The following is a 9,961-nucleotide window of genomic DNA, read 5'->3' on the forward strand; positions in this document are numbered from 1 at the left end:
GGGTGTGTTGGGGACACAAGAGACTCTTTTTTATTTGGTTGCAGGGTTGTTTGAGAGAGACCATCTTCATCCTACGCCTCCCACGGATTGATAAACCTTAGGTCATCCACTTGAGGGAAATTTGCTACTGTCCTACAAACCTCTGCACTTGGAGGCCCAACAACGTCTACAAGAAGAAGGTTGTGTAGTAGACATCACTGAGGCATAGGGAATGACTTTCATTCTTTCTTTATCTTCTGCCGTGGTCGGGTTTTGAGTCTTTACTCAACTTCACACCTTACTATGCAGGCAAGAACCCCTTCTTTGACTGATCCATTTTGAACTCCTTCAAAATCTCGTCAAGCTATGTACTCATTTAAAGTCTTATCAGACATCTTCATCTATCTCTATAGATCTTGATGCCCAATATGTAAGCAGCTTCACCGAGGTCTTCCACTGAAAAATTCTTATTCAAATATCCATTTATGCTACCTAGAAATTGTACATCATTTCCAGTCAACAACATGTCATCCACATATAATATCAGAAATGCTATAGAGCTCCCACTCACTTTCTTGTAAATACAGGCTCCACCATAAGTCTGTATAAAACCATATGCTTTGATCACCTTATCAAAGCGTATATTCCAACTCCGAGATGCTTGCACGAGTCCATAGATGGATCGCTGGAGTTTACACACTTTGTTAGCACCATTAGGATCCACAAAACCTTTTGGTTGCATCATATACAACTCTTCTTCAAGAAATCCATTAAGGAATGCAATGACATCCATTTGCTAGATTTCATAAAATGCGGCAATTGCTAACATGATTCGGACAGACTTAAGCATCTCTACGAGTGAGAACATCTCATCGTAGTCAACACCTTGAACTTGTCAAAAACCTTTTGCAACAAGTCAAGCTTTGTAGACAATAACACTACCATCAGTGTCCGTCTTCCTCTTGAAGATCCATTTATTCTCAATGGCTTGCCGATCATTGGGAAAGTCCACCAAAGTCCACACTTTGTTCTCATACATGGATCCTATCTCAGATTTCATGGCCTCAAGCCATCTGTCGGAATCTGGGGGCATCATAGCTTCTTCATAGTTTGTAGGTTCGCCATGGTCTAATAACTTGACTTCCAGGACGGGATTACCATACCACTCTGGTGCAGAACGTGTTCTGTTCGACCTACGAGGTCTAGTAGTAACTTGATCCGAAGTTTCATGATCATCATGATTAGCTTCCTCTCTAGTTGGTGTAGGCATCACGGGAACAGATTTCACTGATGTGCTACTTTACAATTCGAGAGAAGGTATAATTACCTCATCAAGTTCTACTTTCCTCCCACTCACTTCTTTTGAGAGAAACTCCTTCTCTAGAAAGGCTCCATTCTCGACAACAAAGATCTTGCCTTCGGATCTGTGGTAGAAGGTGTACCCAATTGTTTCCTTAGGGTATCCTATGAAGATGCACTTCTTTGATTTGGGTTCGAGCTTGTCAGGCTGAAGCCTTTTTACATAAGCGTCGTGACCCCAAACTTTAAGAAACGATAGCTTAGGTTTCTTGCCAAACCACAGTTCATACGGTGTCGTCTCAACGGATTTAGACAGTGCCCTATTTAACGCGAATGTAGCTGTCTCTAATGCATAACCCCAAAACAATAGTGGTAAATCGGTACGAGACATCATAGATCGCACCATATCTAATAAAGTACGGTTACAATGTTCGGACACACCATTATGTTGTGGTGTTCCAGGTGGCGTGAGTTGTGAAACTATTGTTTTAAATGAAGGCCAAACTTGTAACTCAAATATTCACCTCCGCGATCAGATCATAGAAACTTTATTTTCTTGTTACGATGATTCTCCACTTCACTCTGAAATTCCTTGAACTTTTCAAATGTTTTAGACTTGTGTTTCATTAAGTAGATGTACCCATATTTGCTCAAATCATCTGTGAAGGTTAGAAAATAACGATACCTCCCGCGTGCCTCAACACTCATCGGACTGCATACATCGATATGTATTATTTCCAATAAGTCATTGGCTCACTCCATTGTTTTGGAGAATGGTGTTTTAGTCATCTTGCCCATGAGGCATGGTTCACCACTACCAAAAAAGACACATTCGTGACATTTTGGGCCGAACATTTTTTTCTGTCATACATATGACACTTCTATGACGATAATTGTGACAAAACTCGGTATAATCATAGATGTGGTGGGCTCCTACTTCTATGACAAAAAATCATGACAGAAAAATGGGCTTTTCGTCCTGGGCGGGCCGGAGACTCAACTGCATGACATTCTTTGGGCCATCCATGATGGAAAAAAACGTGCTAGAAGCGAGGGGGAGGAAAATTTCGGGGAGTTCCCGGTTATGGTGGGAGGTCGGGGGCCGAGCGATGCGCGTTTCTCTCGTACGTACGCGCGTGTGTGTGAGGCGTTGGCTCTAACTGAAACCGAGCGAGGCGTTGGGCTCTAACTGAACCCGAGCGATTGCACTGCAGGCTACGCGTTACTGAGCCCGAGCGATCGATCGATGGCTATTAACTGAACCCGATTGAGCGATTCCTTTGCTACTGCTGCTAACTGAAGCCGATCGATGCTGCCTCTGGGATGAACAGTGAGCGTTGGGGGGTGGGGGTTGGATGAACAGTGAGCGGTGGCGTTGCCTCTGGATGAACAAGACCCCGTGGTATGGTGGAGGGCTAGATGAACAGTAGACGGTGGAGGGGTGCCCGTGGAGGGGTGGTTGAACAGGACCCCGTGGTGTGGAGGGCTGGATGAACAGTAGATGGTGGAGGGGTGCCCGTGGAGGGGTGGTTGAACAGTAGCCGGTGGAGTAGCACGCGGTGGAGGCTGGATGAATAGGATCCCGTGGAGGCTGGAGGAGGTCGACGGTAGCCCGTGGAGGTTGGAGGAGGTCGACAGTGGAGATGAACAGTATCCCGTGGAGTCCCGTTTTGTGGTACGCCACACCCCTCCCGATGAACAGGACCCCCGTTTCGATCGTAGGAGGCCTGTTTCATCCATTTTGCAGTACGCCACACCCCTCCTGATCAACAGGACCCCCGTTTCGACCGTAGGAGGTCCGTTTCCTCCGTTTTGCGGTACGCCACACCCTTCCCGATCAACAGGACCCCCGTTTCGACCTTAGGAGGTCCGTTTCATCCGTTTTGCGGTATGCCAGACCACTCCCGATGAACAGGATCCCGTTTCGAACGTGGCCGGTAGAACACAAGGCCGTTTCCTCCGTTCTGCGATACGCCAGGCCTCGTTTCCATCGCCTGTTCCGTCCAAGCCCTCCGGATGAACACGACCACGCATTCTGTTTCGAGCCAGCCGGTTGTTTCCCACGCGTTCCGTTGCTTCCCGATGAACATGACGCATTCCGTTGCCTCCCCATGAACACGACGCATTCTGTTGCCTCCCCATGAACACGACGCATTCCATTGCCTCCCCATGAACACGACGATGACGTTGTTTCTCTGTTCCGACCAAGCCATCTCAACGAGCCCTCGCCGTACGTATGCACGAGTAGGCGTTCGAGACCCCGCCCGTATGTACACATACGTGGTCGTATTTTCTTTCTTGCACCCTGGCCGCTGTACGTACGTGTACATGCTACGTGCACGCCTCTACTATGACACGTCCGCGCCTCTACATCCACCAGTATATATATGTACGTACACGTTCATGACCAGAATGACAACGCTACGTACGCTTCGACCAGGTGGGTCCCGACTGTCAGGCACTTCCTTGCGTGCGAAGATGTAGCTGGTGGGTCCCAGCAGTAAGGGGGTGAATCGTTTTGTTTTTTTTGCCCGGACGCACTTCCTTGCATGCGAAGGTGTAGCTAGTGGGTCCCAGGAGTCAGGGGGGAAACATTTTTTTCATGAAATACGGTGGCCCGTTCGGTGGGTCCCCGCTGTCAGGTGGAGGAATAATTATTTTGCGCGTAATAAGGAGGCACTTCCTTGCTGCGGCCGTGGACCCAGCTGTCAGCGTCTCCATGCACAATACACTTCTGATGTAAGTTGGTCGTTGACCACATTGACCACGCCGCACCGAGAGCACCACATCGGTGGATGACGGCGAGGCCTAGGAAGGGGACGACACGGAGGCGGGGAAGACTCGGCAGTTGTTTCCCACGCGGAGGGGAGTACGACTGTACGAGGGTTTACTGGTTTGTCTGCCGTCGCCGGAGAATAACAGTAGGTGTGGGTGAGTAGAGGGATGGCTAGGCCAGCGATGGGAGTACGGTGGGGCGGTGAGGCCTGCGCGGCAGCACAGTCAGCCGCGGGAAGGAGGGAGCAGGCTGTCCCGCCGGCGCTTGTTTGAGCGGCTGGAGCAGGAAGAGCAGAGATTGAAGAAGCACGACGGCTGTTGGATGGACATCCAACAGTCAGTGCTTGTGCGTCAACCTTTTTTTAGGAAAGCCTCAAATCTGTGGAAAACAACATACAACCCATCTGCCATTATTTCTAATAATTTACAGCCCATTTGCTAATTCTTAAGGTTTTTTTGGAGCCCATATTCTTTTTGTTAGCATTACAGCCCATATTGTGGCCACGGTTAAAAAATTATACGAAATTTTGCATATTTCGGTGCAGTACGAACTGTTTTTAATCCCAAAATTTCGACTCACATTCAAACTGATTTTAAAAATAAATGTATATCAATATAAAATCCAACAAATTCTCCATGCATAAAAATTAATGTAATTTAAAATCTTGAAATGAAAAAAAAGATATTTGAAGCTAATTGCTGGTTTGATGTGTTTTAAAAATGTACAACCCATTTCTCATTACTGATGGGCCATTTTCTCGGCCAGCCGAATGAAAGCTCTCCTCGTCTTGAAAGATTTGCAGCCCAACAGGCCTCACAAAGCGACTTACTTGGCAAATCACAAAAAAACCGGGCTATGGCCGTGGACCCAGCTGTCAGCCTCTCCACGTATAGTACTCTTCCGATGGATGTCGTTCCTTGACCACGTTGACCACGCCGCGCGGAGAGCACCACGACGGTGGACGACGGCAAGGCCTAGGAAGGGGACGACGCGGAGCCGGTGAAGACGCGGCAGTGGAAGCTCGCGCGGAGAGGAGTACGAGGGTTCACTGGTTCGGCGGCGGTGTGGGGCTGCTGTCGCAGCAGGGCCTGGCCAGCGGTGGGAATAGTAGGGGTGGTGAGGCCTCTGCGGCAGCACAACCGGCCACGGGAGGCAGGAGCATGCGGCACGACCGGCGCTGCTTTGGGCGGCTGGAGCAAGAAGACCAGAGGTTGAAGAAGCACTACGGCCGTTGGATGGACATCGTACGGTCACTGGAGCTAGAATCGTTCATATTGACTAAGTTGACAAAGCCCTTCGTCCCCGTCAACTTAGTGGGCCCACAAGTCAGCCTCCCACCAAGATGGGTCCCAGCTAGCCGGGGAGTATTCATTTTTTGTGCGTAATAAGGAGGCACTTCCAGTGGGTCCGAGCTGACAGCGGGGGGAACGTTTTTTTTGTGAAATACGGTGGCCCGTCCGGTGGGTCCCAGCAGTCAGTGGGAAATGATTTTTTCACAAAATATAGGTGGACCATCTGGTGGGTCCCCGCTGTCAGGTGGAGGAGTAATTATTTTCCGCGTAATAAGGAGGCACTTCCTGGCGGCTGCCGTGGACCCAACTGTCATCCTCTCCACGTACAGTACTCTTCCGATGGAAGTCGGTCTTTGACCACATTGACCATGCCGCGCCGAGAGCACAACGGCGGTGGACGACGGCGAGGCCTAGGAAGGGGACGATGCGGAGCCGGGCAAGACTCGGCAGTGGATGCCCACGCGGAGAGGAGTACGAGCGTTCACTGGTTCGGCTGCAGTGTGAGGCTGCCGTCGCCGCAGAATAACAGGGGGTGTGGGTGAGTGGAGGGATGGCCTGGTCAGTGGTGGGAGTAGTATGGGGGCGGTGAGGCCTTTGTGGTAGCACAGCCGGCCACGGGAGGCAGGAGCAGGCGGCACGACCGACGCTGCTTTGGGCGGCTGGAGCAAGAAGACCAGAGGTTGAAGAAGCACTATGGCCGTTGGATGGACATCATACGGTCACTGGAGTATTGACTAAGTTGACAAAGCCCTCCATCCCCGTCAACTTAGTAGGCCCACAAGTCAGCCCAAAAATATGGTGGGTCCCAGCTAGCAGGGGGTATTCATTTTTTGGGTGCAATATGGAGGCACTTCCTTGCGTGCGAAGATATAGCTGGTGGGTCCGACCTGTCAGCGGGGGGAATGTTTTTTTCATGAAATACAGAGGCCCTTCCTGTGGGTCCTAGCTGTCAGGTAGAGGAATCATTATTTTGCGCGTAATAAGGAGGCATTTCCTTGCGTGCGGCCGTGGACCCAGCTGTCAGCCTCTCCACGTACAGTCCACTTCCGATGGATGTCGTTCATTGACCACGTTGACCAGGCCGCTGATACGTCTCCAACGTATCTATAATTTTTGATTGCTCCATGCTATATTATCTACTGTTTTAGGCAATATTGGGCTTTATTATCCACTTTTATATTATTTTTGGGACTAACCTATTAACCGGAGGCCCAACCCAGATTTGCTGTTTTATGCCTATTTTAGTGTTTTGGAGAAAAGGAATATCAGACGGAGTCGAAACAGAACGAATTCAACTAGAGAAGTTATTTTTGGAACGAAAGCCACCCGATAGACTTGGACCCCACGTCAAGGAAGGAAGGAGGAGCTCACGAGGGTAGGGGGCGCGCCCCCTGCCTCGTGGGGCCCTCGTGGCTCCCCTGACGTGCTTCTTCTGCCTATATAACTCCATATACCCTAAAACATCCAGAACGGAGATTAGATCATGAGTTCCACCGCCAGAAGCCTCCGTAGCTACCGAAAACCAATCTAGACCCGTTCCGGCACCCTGCCGGAGCGGGCAATCCTTCTCCGGTGGCCATCTTCAAAATCCCGGCGCTCTCCATGACGAGGAGGGAGTAGTTCTCCCTCGGGGCTGAGGGTATGTACCAGTAGCTATGTGTTTCATCTTTCTCTCTCTCTCTCTCTCTCGTGTTCTTGAGGTGATACGATCTTGATGTATCGCGAGCTTTGCTATTATATTTGGATCCTATGATGTTTCTTGCCCCCTCAACTCTCTTGTAATGAATTGAGTTTCCCCTTTGGATTTATCTTAACGGATTGGGTCTTTAAATATTTGAGAACACTTGATGTATGTCCTGCCGTGGATATCTGTGGTGACAATGGGATATCACGTGATTCACTTGATGTATGTTTTGGTGATCAACTTGCGGGTTCCGCCCATGAACGTATGCATAGGGGTTGGCACACGTTTTCGTCGTGATTCTCTGGTAGAACTTTGGGGCACTCTTGAGGTCCTTTGTGTTGGTTGAATAGATGAATATGAGATTGTGTGATGCATATCGTATAATCATGCCCACGGATACTTGAGGTGACATTGGAGTATCTAGGTGACATTAGGGTTTTGGTTGATTTGTATCTTAAGGTGTTATTCTAGTACGAACTCTATGGCTGTTTGTGACACTTATAGGAATAGCCCAATGGATTGATTGGAAAGAATAACTTTGAGGTGGTTTCATACCCTACCATAATCTCTTCGTTCGTTCTCCGCTATTAGTGAATTTGGAGTGACTCTTTGTTGCATGTTGAGGGATAGTTTTATGATCCAATTATGTTAGTATTGTTGAGGGAACTTACACTAGCAAAAGTATGAACCCTAGGCCTTGTTTCAAGCCATTGCAATACCGTTTACGCTCACTTTTATCACTTGCTACCTTGCTGTTTTTATTATTTCAGATTACAAATACCTTTATCTACTATCCATATACCACTTGTTTCACCATATCTTCGCCGAACTAGTGCACCTATACAATTTACCATTGTATTGGGTGTGTTGGGGACACAAGAGACTCTTTGTTATTTGGTTGCAGGGTTGCTTGAGAGAGACCGTCTTCATCCTACGCCTCCTACGAATTGATAAACCTTAGGTCATCCACTTGAGGGAAATTTGCTACTGTCCTACAAACCTCTGCACTTGGAGGCCCAACAACGTCTACAAGAAGAAGGTTGTGTAGTAGACATCAAGCTCTTTTCTGGCGCCGTTGCCGGGGAGGTTAGCGCTTGAAGGTATATCTTTAGATCTTGCAATCGAGTCTTTTAGTTTCTTGTTTTATCACTAGTTTAGTTTATAAAAGAAAATTACAAAAAATGGAATTGAGTTTGTCTCATACGCTTCACCTTTTTAATAACTTTGCGAGTATGATGGAAAGGATAATTGTGCTCAAGTGTTAGAAGAATAAATCTATAAAATGTTTGGCACTAAATATTTGAATGATGAGCATGATTGTAATGTTGTTAGTATGAATTCCTTGAATATCCAAGATGCTAATGATATGCAAAGCCACAAGCTTGGGGAAGCTATGTTTGATGAAGATAATATTTTTTGTCCCCCAAGTTTTGATGAGCAAATTTATTATGACGAAAGCATGCCTCCTATTTATGATGATTATATTGATGAAATTGGATTTGGAGAGGTCATGACTTTATTTTCTGATGAATCCACTATTCCGCAAGAGGTTCCAATTGATTATGAGAACAAAGTTGCTATCTATGATGATTATTGTGATGACTTGTATGCTATAAATAATAATGATATCCATGAAACTTATCATCCTGATTTTATTTTTCAATTGGATTATGCCTCACATGATAATTACTTTGTTGAGTTTGCTCCCACTACTATTAATGAGAAGAATTTTGCTTGTGTGGAGAGTAGTAAATTTTCTATGCTTGTAGATCATGAAACGAATGCTTTAGGTGCTGGTTATATTGTTGAATTCAATCATGATGCTACTGAAAATTATTATGAGGGAGGAATATATACTTGTAGGAATTGCAATAATATCAAATTTCCTCTCTATTTGCTTAAAATCTTGAAGTTATGCTTGTTTTGCCTTCCTATGCTAGTTGATTATTGTTCCCATAAGTTGTTTGCTCACAAAATCCCTATGCATAGGAAGTGGGTTAGACTTAAATGTGCTAGTCATATTATTCATGATGCTCTCTTTATGTTACAATTCTTATCCTTCATGTGAGCATCATTGAAATCATCATGCCTAGCTAGGGGCATTAAACGATAGCGCTTGTTGGGAGGCAACGCAATTTTATTTTAGATCCTTGCTTTTTGTACCTGTTTAATAATAAATAATACATCTAGCCTCTGTTTATATATGGTTTTATGTTTTAATTAGTGTTTGTGCCAAGTAGAACCTTTGGGAAGACTTGGGGAAAGTCTTTGCGATCATGCTGTAAAAAACAGAAATTTTAGTGCTCACGATAACTACTGCCATTTTTATTTGGAGAGTGATATTTAGTTAATTCTTTTTGAAGATGATTAATAGATAAATTCCTCAGGTCCAGGAATTTATTTGAGAATTTTATGAGTTCCAGAAGTATACGTTTGATCCATATTACTACAGACTGTTCTGATTTTGACAGATTCTGTTTTTCGTGTGTTGTTTGCTTATTTTGATGAATCTATGAGTAGTATCGGAGGGTATGAACCATAGATAAGTTGTAATACAGTAGATATTACACCAATATGGATTAAGAATGAGTTCATTACAGTACATTGAAGTGGTGATTTATTTTCTTATACTAACGGAGCTTACGAGTTTTCTGTTAAGTTTTGTGTTGTGAAGTTTTCAAGTTTTTGGGTAAGGATTCGATGGACTATGGAATAAGGAGTGGCAAGAGCCTAAGCTTGGGGATTCCCAAGGCACCCCAAGGTAATATTCAAGGATATCCAAGAACCTAAGCTTGGGGATGCCCCGGAAGGCATCCCCTCTTTCGTCTTTGTTCATCGGTAACTTTACTTGGAGCTATATTTTTATTCACCACATGATATGTGTTTTTCTTGGAGCGTCATTTTATTTTATTTAGTTTTGCTTGCTGTTTG

The sequence above is a fragment of the Triticum urartu genome, chromosome 7A, assembly GCF_056163025.1.
Source record: "Triticum urartu cultivar PI428250 chromosome 7A, HENAU_Tu73, whole genome shotgun sequence".
In the NCBI taxonomy this organism is placed as follows: Eukaryota; Viridiplantae; Streptophyta; class Magnoliopsida; order Poales; family Poaceae; genus Triticum; species Triticum urartu.